Source organism: Megascapheus bottae, chromosome 9 (genome assembly GCF_031878675.1).
Source record: "Megascapheus bottae isolate mThoBot1 chromosome 9, mThoBot2.hap1, whole genome shotgun sequence".
NCBI classification, from domain to species: domain Eukaryota; kingdom Metazoa; phylum Chordata; class Mammalia; order Rodentia; family Geomyidae; genus Megascapheus; species Megascapheus bottae.
Genome location: NC_143517.1, coordinates 16,598,555 through 16,612,360, shown reverse-complemented (window position 1 = coordinate 16,612,360; position 13,806 = coordinate 16,598,555). Strand labels below are relative to the sequence as shown.

The window sequence follows — 13,806 nt, the reverse complement described above, 5'->3', positions numbered from 1 at the left end:
AGACTCTTATCTCCAATTAACCACTAGAAAACTGGAAATGGTGCTGTGGCTCTGGGGGTAGGGCAGTAGCCTTGAGCTGAAGAGTTCAGGGACAGTGCCCAGGACCAGAGTTCAAGCCCCACGACTGACCAAAAAAGTTTTTAAAAAGGGATATATATTCGAGAAGTACCCTAATAAGCTTCCTGTGCATGGAGGGTAACAGAGTGCTCTCATGATCCCTCCAATTGCCTCCTACATAGGGAGACACAGGGTGGAGTGCTGGTAGAGGAAGGCTCCTGGGAATTCAAATGGCTGATGAAATTGCAGACTTCAGAGATTGTAACATAGGCGGAGGTTACTCCTGGTTGTGCAAATCAAGTGATATGTCAAATCTATAAATTTCCAAATAGATAGGTAGAAAACCTGTGACTCTCAGTCTTTTACTTCTCATAGTTTTGTGTATCTCAAAGACAATTAAACATGCAGGCTTGTCTTTATGCTAACATAAGGACACTATCGGGAATGCAGAATGAATCATGGATGCTACCGTCCTGAAGAACACTGAACTCCAACTAAACTTCCTGCTACCTGAACTCCTGGAAGAAGACCCATATTCTCGATACTCCTCTACAAGACCTTTTCCAGTTACTTACTACCCTACTTCTTCCACCCTTCATTCTGTCCTAATTTAAAAAATACAAAAATGAGTTCCGGAACTACTCTGAAGAGAATACTGTTTCCCTACCATAAAATCTGAACAATCTCTACAATTTTTATCAACAAGACCCTGGGAAGCAAGTATGGAAGTAAATTCAGAGAATTCTAGACCAAAGAAGATCAAACATGAGATTATTCTGTTGATCTTTCTCCAGGACTTTCCCAAATGCAATCTACAGCAATTCCCCAGGAGACTGCAGAAAGGGAAATATACAAAATCCTTCCAGAAGTTATTGAATACTATTGTTGAACTGATCCCTGGAGATGGGACTATAATTTTACCTAAGGGGATATTTGGTAACATCTAGAGATTGTTGTCTTAGCATTGGGAGATCAGGAATGATAGTAACTATATACAATGAACTAACAACTGCCTATAACAAAACATTATCTGGACCAATGTCAAAAGTGCTAAAGTCAAGAATTTAGCTTTATTGGTGCCAGATTTGGTGCTGTTTTAAGAATTCACCTCTAACATCCATCACTTCCTGAGGTGTTTATCATTATTCTCATTTTACAGATAAAGAAACTTACACTAGCCACCCACTGGTGGCTTACACCTATAACCCTAGCTACTTAGCAGGGTAGGATCTGAGATCACCATTCAAAGCCAGCCTTGCAGGAAAGTCTGTGAGACTCCTATAAAATAACAAAAAAGCCAAAAGCAGAGTTGTGATTCCAATGGTAAAGTACAAGTCTTGACAGCTCAAGGACACATATAGGCCCTGAGTTCAAGCCCTGGGACTGGCAAAATACAAGACAGGAAAGGACAGAACAGGATGGAAGAAAGAGAAGAAAGGAAGGAAAAGAAAGCAAAGGAATAAAAGAGAAGAAAGAAAGACACCCAGGTTATTAGGAGTACTTTCATATGATCACACTGCTATGTAGGACAATTCCCAGCCCAAAAGCCCAGCTTGCACCCCACATCCCTCAATTCATTACACTACTTTTACATGCATCCTTTTCTAAATCACCTTTTCTAGAATCTCTTCGTTGGAACTGGAGAGGACACTGGGAATTCACAAGGCAATTGGATTACATAGGAAGGCAGATTCCTGATTCTGCCACAAGGAGGGGTCAGGGCTAAGTAGAACTGTCAGAGCCACCCTTGCTCTCTCCTCCTTTATACATCACATTGTATTAACACATCTCACCAACAACTACTGGGAACAGACTCTGTACGCTGCCTCATCACACGGGCAAACATAGGCTAAATTATAAAAATAAAAAGTACAGATGATATTCTCAAAGGTATGTTTTTAGGATGTGGTGCTGTAGCTCAAGAGGTAGGGTGGTAGCCTTGAGCTGAAGAGCTCAGGGACAAATGTCTAGGCTCAGAGTTCAAGTCCTACAACCAATTAACCAACCAACCAAACAAACAAACAAATAAAAAAAAACCCAAAGATATGCTTTTAGATAAAAAAGAGGGGCTTAATCTGCCTGTAATCCTAGCTACTCAGGAGGCTGAGATCTGAGGATAAAGGTTCAAAGCCAGCCCAGGTACAAAAGGACTTGAGACTCTTATCTCCCATTAACCTCAAGAAAATGGGAAATGGAGCTTGGCTCAAGGGTAGGTCCAAGGGTAGGTCGGTAGCCTTGAGCTGAAGAGCTCAGGAACAGGGCCCAGGCTGAGTTGAAACTCCATGACACACCAAAAAAAAAAATTCAAGGCGGAGCAGATAGGAGAGAGACTAGCATCAAAACAAAAAGTCTCAACACCAGTAATCCTAACTACTCAGGAGGCTGAGATCTGAGGATCGTAGTTCAAAGCCTGCCTAGGGAACTAAACAAGGAGAGACTCATCTCTAATTAATCACTAGAAAATGGGAAGTGGGGCTGTGTTTCCAGGGGTAAGGTGGTAGCCTTGAGCTGAAGAGCTCAGGGACAGCACCCAGGCCCAGAGTTCAAGCCCCATGACTCCCCTCCACACACAAAAAAATAAACAAATAAATATATAAAAAAGTCTCTGCACAGCAAAAGACATAGTTACTGAACTAGAAAGACAGCCAACAGACTGGGAGAAGATCTTTACCATCAATACATCCAACAAACGCCTAATATCCAAAGTATACAAGGAATTCAAGAAATTAACCCCTCCCAAATCTATTAAACCAATTACTAAATGAGCAAAGGAGCTAAGGAGATATTTCTCAGAAGAAGAATTAATAATAGCAAAGAAACATAGGAGGAAATACTCAACATCCTTGACCGTAAAGGCAATGCAAATCAAAGCAACTCTCACTCCACAGTGTTGACTGGTCAACACTGTGAATCTGACTAACAAATGCTGGCAGGGATATAGAGAAAAAGGAATGTTATTGCCCTGTTGGAAGGAGTGTAAACTAATACATTACCCTGGGCAGAAATATGGAGGTTCCTCAAAAACCTAAACATAGGTCTTCCCTACAAACCAGCCATATCACTCTTAGGCAACTACCCAGACCACCACAAGTCAGCATGCTATAAAGACACTTGCACATCAATGTTCACTGCTGCACTATTATAGCCATGGAAACAGTACAGTGCTCTACAATAGATGAGTGAATCAAAAAAAATGTGATACTTAAAATTCCATTGTGGAATGGAATTTTATCCAACCATTAGAAACGTTCATATGCCATTTATCAGAAAATGGATGGACCCAGAACAAATCATGTTAAGAAAGGTAAGCCAAGCTTACCTTTTCTGAGGGAAGTGGGGTCATAGGGCTTGAAGGCATGGGCGCTGTCCCTGACCTCTTCAACTCAAGGCTACTGCCCTTGAGCCAAGTCCACATCCCATATTCTAGAGGTTAACTGGAAATAAGAGTCTTAGGTATTCACATAGGAGACCAAAAGAGGATACTCTTAGGGGAGGAGACCAAAGGGTAATGCCTCTGATCATATAAAACAATATTTGTTGAAAAGAATTCCAGGAAATGGAAACAAGAGTTATTTGGTCTTGTTTGTTTAGTCATCTGTCTTTGGGTGACACAAGTGGAGGGACAGAGAGTGAACAAGTGCAGCAGTGCACAGTGCAGACACACATTGAAAATGAACTAGACAACTTGTAGACAGGGATGGGAGGGTAAATCTAGGAGAGAGCAAAGGAGGGGTGATACTATGCAAAAAGTAATGTACTCATTCATTGCCTGATTTATGAAATTGTAATCACCTTTATAATAATAATTTTTAAGAACAGAAAAAAATAGCAATGTGGATGAACTCAATGGTAGAAAACCACTCAAGTTTTAGGTCAAAGTTTTATTGATTCAAACACTTCTTAAAATAAATGGACATTAGTTAAAACTTGTAAAAAAATAATTTTCATCGAGCACTGGTGGCTCATGCCTGTAATCCTAGCTACTCAGGGGGCTGAGATCTGAGGATCTCAGTTCAAAGCCAGAAATCTGTGAGACTCTTATCTCCAATTAACCACCAGAAAAACGGTAAGTGGCACTGTGGGTCAAAGAAGTAGAACACTAGCCTTGAGTTGAAGAGCTCAGGGACAGCACCCAGACCCAGAGTTCAAGCCCCATGACCCACAAAAAAAAAAAAAGAAAAAAAAATTTCTAGTCTATACATCTTGTCTACTTATATCCTAATTACAGTCTTTCCATCTTTGTTTGAGGTGAGATAAAATTTTCTTTAATGAAAAGGCCAAAAGATTCTTCTGCTTTTATCTCTAAGACAGAAATTTCAAACCTCTATTCACTCACATTCCATAAAAATTTTACAATTCTGTATTGTCTAGTGTATCTTATCCAGACTAAAGATAGATGTGGGTATTAATATTCACTCTAAATTAATACAGCAGGTAGAGGGTTGGTAATTTAAACCAGGAGAGAGGGGGAAAAAAAGTTGTCACAACGTATGCACCATAGGTCTGAAAGAGCTACCAAAATTTTTCTTCATTGAGGACAGGACCAAGGTACCGGTGTTCTAAGAACAATAAAACCTAAAGGTAGAAGTTAGGAAAATGCAATAGAAAATGTATGCAAACAAAGGACAAAAAATTTAAAACTCCTGGAAGAGAAAATCTAAATGGACTTTAGGTATAACTTACATTTTTCTAGGCATGAAACATCAAAGAATACCAAGAAATTCCGAAGGCAAGCCAATCTGTCAGAAAATAAATGCCAAAGACACACATTAAAAGATTGATACCAGTCAGGTACCATGCCTGCAATCTTAGGAGGCTGAGATCTGAGGATCACAGTTTAAAGCCCAGGTGGGGAAAATCTATGAGACTCTTATCTCCAACAAACTACCAAAATGCCAAAAGGAGAACTGTGGCTCAAGTGGCAGAGCACTAGTCTTGAGCAAAAAGTCTCAGAGACAACATCCGAGCCCTGAGTTGAAGCCCCAGGACCAGTACTAAATACATACTTATCTACATACATACACTATTCACCTATATGTCTGATAATAGTAGATACATAGCATATACATTTGTGCATTCCCTTAGAATGTATATAACCCAAAAGAAAATCCCAAGATAAGCTATGGGGATTAGTTGATTAAAATATGATAAGGTGGGTTCAACAACTGCAACAGATGAACCATTCTGGTAGATGGATATGGATAATGGAGGCTAACAATAGGTGGGAAGAAAAGGGGTACATAGGAAATTATACACATACTCTGAGCATGGCATGAAGATTAGTGAGGAACTAGTCTGGGAACTGGAGACAGGCCCAGGAAGTAACAAAAGGGCTTGGTGATGGGGACTGGCATTATTCCTGAGAAAGGAACAGACTGAGTGAATGGTTTCTATTTTAAATTACACTCAAAGCACATTCTCAGGAAATTCTAATCCCAAACTAACTAGCCACTGGAACCTAAAGTCTACTGTAATTGTAATAACTTGTATCTGTTTGTTTTCGCTGCTCAGGATACTAGCTCCAAACACAGCCAAAATGTTTCAACAGAAACAAAGCACATCTTTGTCACATCTGTAAATTAAGTTCACTGCAGAAGAGATGAAGAAAAAAATCTAACAGGATAGCCAGTGAAAGATACATAGTGACCTTCTTCCTGGCATATATATCACATGATAAATCAGTTACAACTCTTCCTGTTTTCCTTCCTTACTAACATATCCTTCCTTTAATTCCTACTCCCACCTCCCTCTGATTTTTCTTTCATTCCGTAATCACAAAGCAGTTCTAGTTTTTCCTAGACTTATCACATCTCTTAAAGTTACCATTTATTTATTCTGATTCTTGATAAAGAAAAAGTGATAGTTGGGGCTAACATAACAAAGAATAATTGTGTGTAACCAGCAATTTGAGAGGAGGGTTCAAGAACTTCAACAAAAGTCACAAGCCTGCTGATTCCCTGAAACCAACACTATTTTAATATACATATTTACGGAAAGGAATGGAGGAGGGAAAAGTAACTATGACAGTCCTTTGTCTTCCATATACTGCCAGGGTAAGACAGAAGGCCCTAAACTCTACTGGTAACCCATTCTTCCACTTGGTCCAGAACCAACAGAGGAGGAATGGTAGCAATGACCCCAAGCTCTGTTTTCAGCCCCCAAGCTCACAGTCTTGGGTTCAATTAGAAGAGTGGCTGCACCATTCTCTACTGCCCAAGCTTTCCCATTAAGAACCACATTCCCAGTACATCCTGCAGGCAGATGTGAACACACAACACTACAAAGACATTGCCTAGTAACTGCAGAGAATATGAGGAAAATTCATATTGAGGAGGCACAAAACCAATAGAGAATCAACAAGGACCATCAACTCAGAATTCCTCAGGGGAGTTCCAACCTGCTATCTCTGCTTCTAACTTCCTTCCAATCTATTCTGCCCAAAGTATCCTAAAACTAAAATGCTATAAATCTGTCCATCTCATTCACTGTTTACATCCTTCTCATAACTTCTCACAACCCTTAGAATGAAAATCCAAACTAAATTGATGGTGACAGCTTATAGGCCACCCCCACCTCACCTATCCAGCTTCCTATTTCTCAAGTTCCACCCACCATGCCACTCTCTCTCCACTCACTAGACTCCGTCAGCACCTTCCTCCTAGGTCACACATACCAAACCTTTCCACATCTCCACTCTGTCTCTTCTACAGTGGCTCCTTGTCATGTGGAAATGGCATAAATGTCACTTCTTCTACAACACACTAACTAAAGCACTTGCTCCCAATATTCCTCCATCATCCCCTATTAATACAGTTTCATTTGAGCATTTAAAGATTGCATTTTGCTTGCCTACTGACGGTTTCCCAAGTAGGGTTAAAAACTGATTTACTCATTGCCATGCACCTAGCAGACCCTACGACAACACTAGTTTTGCCTGATGCTGGTGGCTCACATCTTTCATCTTAACTACTTAGGAGGCTGAGATCTGAGGATCAAGTTTTGAAGCCAACCTAGGCATGAAAGTTCATGAGACTCTTATGAACACCAAAAAGCCAGAAGTGGAGCTATGTCTCAACTGGTAGAACATTCATCTTGAACAAAAAGACTCATGGACAGTGCCTAGAACTTGAGTTCAAAAATGCACAAAGACACACACACCCACCTCACTAGTTTTGCTTATTCATTCAACAGGTAGAGACACCGGAAATTCCAATATGCAGAGGTGTGCTGATGAAATCTTCAAAGTAGTACCCTGAATCATCATTCTCTCTTTACTGCATCACTCCCACATAAAATCTTTACTAAAAACAGATTTACTTACACAGTGCTTACAGCATACAAGGATTGGATTTCCCTTATGTGTCCCAACTTCATTATTTGTAACACTTTAAACAAAGGTGTTTTAAAAACAAGGAGAACTCAGAATAAACTCAGGTGCTTAGGTAGTATGATAAAGAAAACTCTACGCCAAAGCTTTTGTTTTCAAAATTCTTCAGAGAGTAAACTTCATTAGCTAGCACATTAGAAGCTATTCTGCAATGCATATAAAGTATAACCAATTACTTACTCAAAGTATAATACTTATTGAAATAGTAGAACATTTGTTTAAATAGTAGAACATTTGTTTCAGTTATGTTATTAGTAAAAAACGGTATGCAAAATTTTAAAATTTCAAAACTTAGTAACTTTATATTCATTTTCCTTACTAACTTTCCTATCAGGATAGACTGCATTTACCCTAAGAATGATCAAAGAAATTTAATCTGTATCTAAAAAGCACTTAAAAAAAAAAAAAAAAAAAAACCAAGTCAGGAACATCCCTGCCCTAGTATGGAAAAGTCCAGCTGAAGTTTGGGCAGCAACAAAAACAAGTAAGATAAAATTTAAATATGGAAGAAATACTGACCTATGTTCCTTTTATTTTTACTTTCATCAAGCTTAAAATATTTTACTGATAGCAAATTTAAAAAGCATAAGCTTTAAACAAACTTACGTATCTTACATCTACCCAGAAAAAATATACTAAGGATTTTTTTCTGTCAGTTTTTAGATTTTTAATAAAACGAAGTAAATTACTTTATGCAACTCCTACCCAACTTAGAAAACAAAACAGAAAAAGAGTATTATGTGTGCTTAAGATATAAAAACAAAATATAGTTTAGGAATGTTTCAGTGGAAAAGTCAAAGCTGTGTAGCTGTTGTTCCATGAACTTTGTCCTACTTGCTTCCTGCTGTGTCCTTTTCTACATATCTGCCTGTCTATGTGAGTGGTGGTATGTTGCCCTTAAGAATCCAGACTTCAGCTAGGTCCGGGTGGTTCACGCCTGTAATCCTAGCTACCCAGGAGGCTGAGATCTGAGGATCTTGGTTCAAAGCCAGCCTGGGCACAAAGTCTGTGAGACTCTTTTCTCCAACTAACCACCAGTAAACCAGAAGTGATACACTCAAGTGGTAAAGTACTATCCTTGATTTGAAGAGCTTCGGGACAAAACCCAGACCCAGAGTTCAAGCCCCATGACCAACAAAAAGAAAAAAGAATCTAGAATTCAGTGCCTTCATTTGCATATTTTATTTAGGACTGGATTATCCCCTGCCATGTACCTGTAAGCTCTTTCTGTTGAGTAACTGTTGAAGCTTAATCTGCAATGATTTAAAGGCCTATTAGATGGAACATTAAATTTACTTTTATTTATAAAGCGTATAAGTTGGTCTTATTATTCCTCCCCAAGTAACTAGAAAGAAAAAAAAATTATAGAGGAAAAAACAGTAACTGGAATTTCTGTGTGTTTCTTGTCCTTGTGTTTATATATATCAAAAAGAAAACTGCTCAGTGATTGTATATAGAGATTCCCTTCTTGAATACTTGTTTGTTAAATACGTCATTTGAAATATGATGTAAAAATCAATGGTAATAAATTCTGTAATAAAAAAGAAAATTGCTTAAAGAATTACAACACAAAGTGGTCTATAATATAAAGACACTAAGAAAACCAAAAGAATTCAGAAGGAAGAAAAATCACTTATAATAACGAAACTTATCTGTGGTTTAGGAGGTTGGCTTGCCTGGTATGCATGAAGACCTAGGTTTGATTGCTTGGTACCTCGTACATAGAAAAAGCCGGAAGTAGTGCTGTGGCTCAAGTGATAGAGCTCTAGCATTGAGAAAGCCCAAGGACAGAGTTCAAGCTCCAGGCCCAGCAAAAAAAAAAAAAAAAATCTACAAATATGTGATGACAAATGAGGGCACACTGCTGGATAAACAGCCTTAAACAGAAATGAACTATTAAATCAGTTTGAATGTTCAGGTACATTGAAGAAAATTACTGACCTGTTAATAAAAACAGAAGCTGTCATGAAGCAATACTTACCATAGGATTTTATAAGGCAATGCCATTAAAACCTCTTACTTGCCTATTTACAAGCCCAGGTTGAAAATCACTGTTTTGATCTATAGGACACATTTTGTGAAAGTGGAAGCCTTGATCACATTGTAAGGGACTTGAAAAGTCAGGCTTCTTCTCACTCAGGATCTTATGCTGCAGAAGAGGATGCAAAGGCATTTGGAAAGAGAATTGCAAGGCTGTAGGTGTAGAAGGTATAATGAAATGAAGGCACAATGACAGGTGAAATAAGTTGGTAACTATTTGCATGTGGGGTGCAAGGTAGGAGGAACAATTAACATTGTCTCACTGTCTTATCCCTGGTAACCAGGAGAAAAAACTAAAAGTCAAGACAAAGGAGAACAGTGCAAAAGGATAATGAAGCTGGGCAACAGTGGCTCATACCTGTAATCCTAGCTACACAGGAGGCTGAGATCTGAGGATCACAGTTCAAAGTCAGCCTGGGCACAAAAAGTCCATGAGACTCTTCAGCTAACCAGCAAAAAGCCGGAAATAGAGCTGTGGTGCAAGTGGTACAGCACTACCCTTAAACACAAAAGCTCAGGGACAATGTCTAGGCCTTGAGTTCAAGCCTCTGATACACACACACACACACACACACACACACACACACACACACACACACACACAGGAGGGTAGTGAATTAGCTTAAGTAACTACTAGTCTTGCTGGAAATATTCGCATCAGATCCACACATTTGATATCTCCTACGTGCCAAGTTTTGTTTCTAAGCCCTCAGCATATAGCAGGGAACTCAACAGGAAAACATCATTAACTTCTTAGAACTTATCTCTAGTGACAGACAACAGATAATAATTATACATGTATACATAAACAGATAGGTATATATTATAGGAACTGTGAGATTGTATGTAAGTTTAAATAGGAAGGTAACATCTGAGCAAATACCCAGAGGTGAAGGAGTGAGCTATGCAATGAACTGGGGTAGTCAGCAACTCACACAACAATATCTCAAAATAATTTTATTCCATAATGCTTTGAAGTATGTTTGCATCACCCAGTCCTATTTCTTTGGGCTGGCTTTCTGGCTTCAACTTCCTGACTGTATCCTACCCAATCAGAACACACATCACCAATACACAGGGAGTGAAAACTGCCAATTTGTTTATACTGGCTATTTACCTTCTGAACATGGGAGAAAAGGGCTGTATTTTAAACAACAAAACCAAAGCAATGTTAGAACATGTTTAAACAAAGCTTAAGAAGACAATCATCTTGTTCTGAAAGCAATAATTGGTGTAGCAACTTTCAGACTTGTGATTTAAATCAAAGGGACTGAAGAATGATTATGAATCATGCAATTAAGCTACCAAGCAGGATGTCACTGAGAGGAAAACCATTCACAGCACCATAAAACTGTTAAAAATAAAAACAGTAACTACCATCAAAACTAGAAACAATATCTATCTTCCTTTGTTGTTGATCAACAGAGCTGATTTCCATTCTAAGGGCTGCTGTTTATTGGTTATGGGTCTTTAGCCTCAACCTTATTGTGAAGACCAACTGTACTGATTTTTAAGATCTCTTTGAATTCTGAAGTTCTATATGGAAAGTTATGGTTCACCTAATGAGATGAGATCTTGTTTATCTATTTTGTGTCCTCTAGTTTATGTACTCTTGCAATACCTACACTTCAATAGTACAATTTTAAGTTTCACATAAATTCATAGGGTCTGATTTTAAATTGTTTTAAACTGGTTAAAAAGAGGCTATGCCCACCCTAAACATGCCTTCTTTCACTCCTCTCAGAACAGCCTTCTCAAAACTGGGGGCTTTACTATGAGGCCTGAAGGTATAGCTCAGTGGGAGACCGCTTGTCTAAAATGTGGAAGGACCTAAGTGAAAAGAGAAAAAACAAAGGGATCGAGTGATCTGTAGCAGTTGAAAAGGGGTTTGATTTGGAATGGATGAATTAATCCCAAATAGGTGGTAACACCAACTGACACCTCTGAAACACTTGACAATGGAAACCTTCAGGAGTCCGTTTACAAAAACCCTGTTCTAAGCCAGGTGTGGTGGCAAATGCCTGTAATCACAGCACTCAGGAGGCTTTGGCAAGAGGATGGAAAGTCTGAGAACAGCCTGGGTAGTTTAAACCCCAGTCTCAAACAAAACAACAAAATTTTGTTTCAAATGAATCTCCAAGCATTTCTAGCATCAATATCAGGGAGCATAGAAAAGCATAATAAAATTAGCACTAGGTATTAACCAAATCTTTACAACAATCCTATAAGGTTGTTAATTATGACCATTTTACATATGTGAAAACTAAGGAACGGGTCAGACTGCCCCAGTTTTTACTTTTAATAAGAAAATTGCAGTCCAGGCATTCTGGTTGCCAAGCTGATGCGCGCTTCATCCGCGGGATACACTGGCCAGGAAGACCCTGGTGTCCTTTAAATAACTGTCCCACTACTTGTCAGACCTGCTCTCGCAAGCTCAACAGTACAGAAATCAATATAAGGTCATCTTACAAACTCACCAAGGTTTTCTCCTCTGACCTAGAACAATAAAGCTATTTTAAAGACTTTAGAAAATAACAAACTTTATGGTACTTGAGGTTTCTGGGAGTTTGGGGGAGGAGGGTCCATGTAGAACAACGCAAACCTTCCCAGTCCCGGAGCCAGCGCCGCGAACGAGCGCTGCAGAGCCAGAGCTCAGCCCGGCAGGGTCGGACCTGGCCCGGGTCCCTCCGGAGGCCGCCTCCCGCCCTGCCCGGACCCCCAAACACACCTGTGCGACCCCTCTCCCCATCTGTCTTCCCGGACTAAGCGGGCGTCTCGCTTTCTTGGGAGGGGGGGTGGACCCGGCGTCGCGCTTACCTGAGGCGGGGGTGGGGGGGAAGCCGCCCCTGAGCGTGGCGAGCGGGAAGCAACACCACAACTGCGCCACATTCGCTCGGATCCACGCCGCGCCAAACGCCCCCAGCGGCGCCTGCCCAGCTCCCCGCCCGGGCCCCACCCTCCCCGCCCCTGCCACGCCCCCCGTGATAGGTCACGCCCCCGTCCAATCACGGATGCTGCCGCCTCGGTGAGGGGGCGGGGCTTCAGCTCGCTCAGCCCAAACCTGGGAGCTCCGCGAGGTTAGAGGCCAAAGGAGGTGGGTACACTGTAGTCTGCTGCCTTGGGTAAATAATGGTGGCGGGAGGGGAAGCAGGAGGGGGGGGGCGTGAGCCTCTAGCGGGAAAGGCACACGACCCCAGCAGACTGATGAGAGAAAAGGAGAGAGTCCGGGGGATGATGGAAGAGACTTGGAATGAGACAGAGAAAGCACACTCCCCAGGTTCCAGATAAAGGTGCAGGAGGACCAAGTGAGATCTTAAAAGAATGAAGTTGACTCATACTGAGCACTGGCCTAATCCCATTCTTCTCTGGCCAGCCAGGAATCACGGAAGAATTCGTCTTTCCAGGCGTAGGAAGTAGTTGGGAATGGTATTAAGCGGGAAAAGGAAAATAAGCAATTCCTTTACTGACTTCCATCACAAGCTCTTCTGCTTCCTTTTTAAAAATTGTGGACACTAGTTACTGGTAAGAATCCTCATCATAGGCATAAATGAACACTAATTTCCTCTTCCTTCCAACAGTTCAGGCACATCACCTGCCAAAAAGCCAGTCCCCTTATAGACAGCCATGGTGGGTTTACTAGGGTTAAATAAAAACTGTAGACCCATTGTTACCAGACATGAAAATAAGATAATCCAGTTTCCCAAACAGGTCAATGAAGGTGAAGTTCTGCTTTAATCCTGAGAGTTCTCTGCTTTAATCCTGTCATCCTCTAATCCTTTAAAAAAAAAAAAAGTAACCTAAAGTTATCTGCTTTTAATCATTTATTTTTCCATTGTTCTGTTTCCCTATCCCTATCTTATAAGAAAAGCAACTTCCCAAATAACCAATTTGCTTTTTCTTTGATCCCTATTTGTTCAGCCATTCTTTGTGGATAAAACCAACCTCCTCTGTTCAGCCCCCAAACAAAGGCAACTAAAATCTTTAACCAAATTGTTCTGGGCTCCATTCCTAGCTACCACATACACAGAAGTGGTGGTGGTGTGACTCAAGTGGGAGAGTACTAGCCTTGAGAAAACCCAAGGACAGTGCTCAGGCCCAGTTCAAGCCCCAGAACTGGCAATAAATAAATAAATAAATAGGAAAAATAAATAAAAAAGAAAAAGCTGGAAATAGAGCTGTGGCTCAAATGGTACAGTGTTAGCCTTGAGGAAAAATCTAAGGACCAGCAGCACCCAGGCTGTAAGTTCAAGCCCCAGTATTTGCACACACAAAAAAGAGGAGCTGGGAAGATAGCTCAGCAGTAAAGCATTTGCTTAGTACTA

General features: G+C 40.4%; 1 protein-coding gene across 3 annotated transcripts in view; it reads right to left on the bottom strand.

Annotated features, from left to right (window-relative positions):
- The window catches only part of Sgk3 (serum/glucocorticoid regulated kinase family member 3), a 97,223-nt gene that overhangs the window by 42,122 nt on the left and 41,295 nt on the right, over positions 1 to 13,806 (bottom strand). Inside the window, exon 1 of one of the 3 annotated variants that reach the window (XM_090338905.1) lies at positions 12,302 to 12,397. The exons of 1 other annotated variant lie outside the window; for it this stretch is intronic. The gene's annotated coding sequence lies outside the window, so the exon portion shown is untranslated. Of the gene's footprint in view, positions 1 to 4,740; positions 4,776 to 12,301; positions 12,398 to 13,806 lie in introns of those variants that run through there. One more of the 3 variants, XM_090338906.1, reaches the window with a different exon arrangement.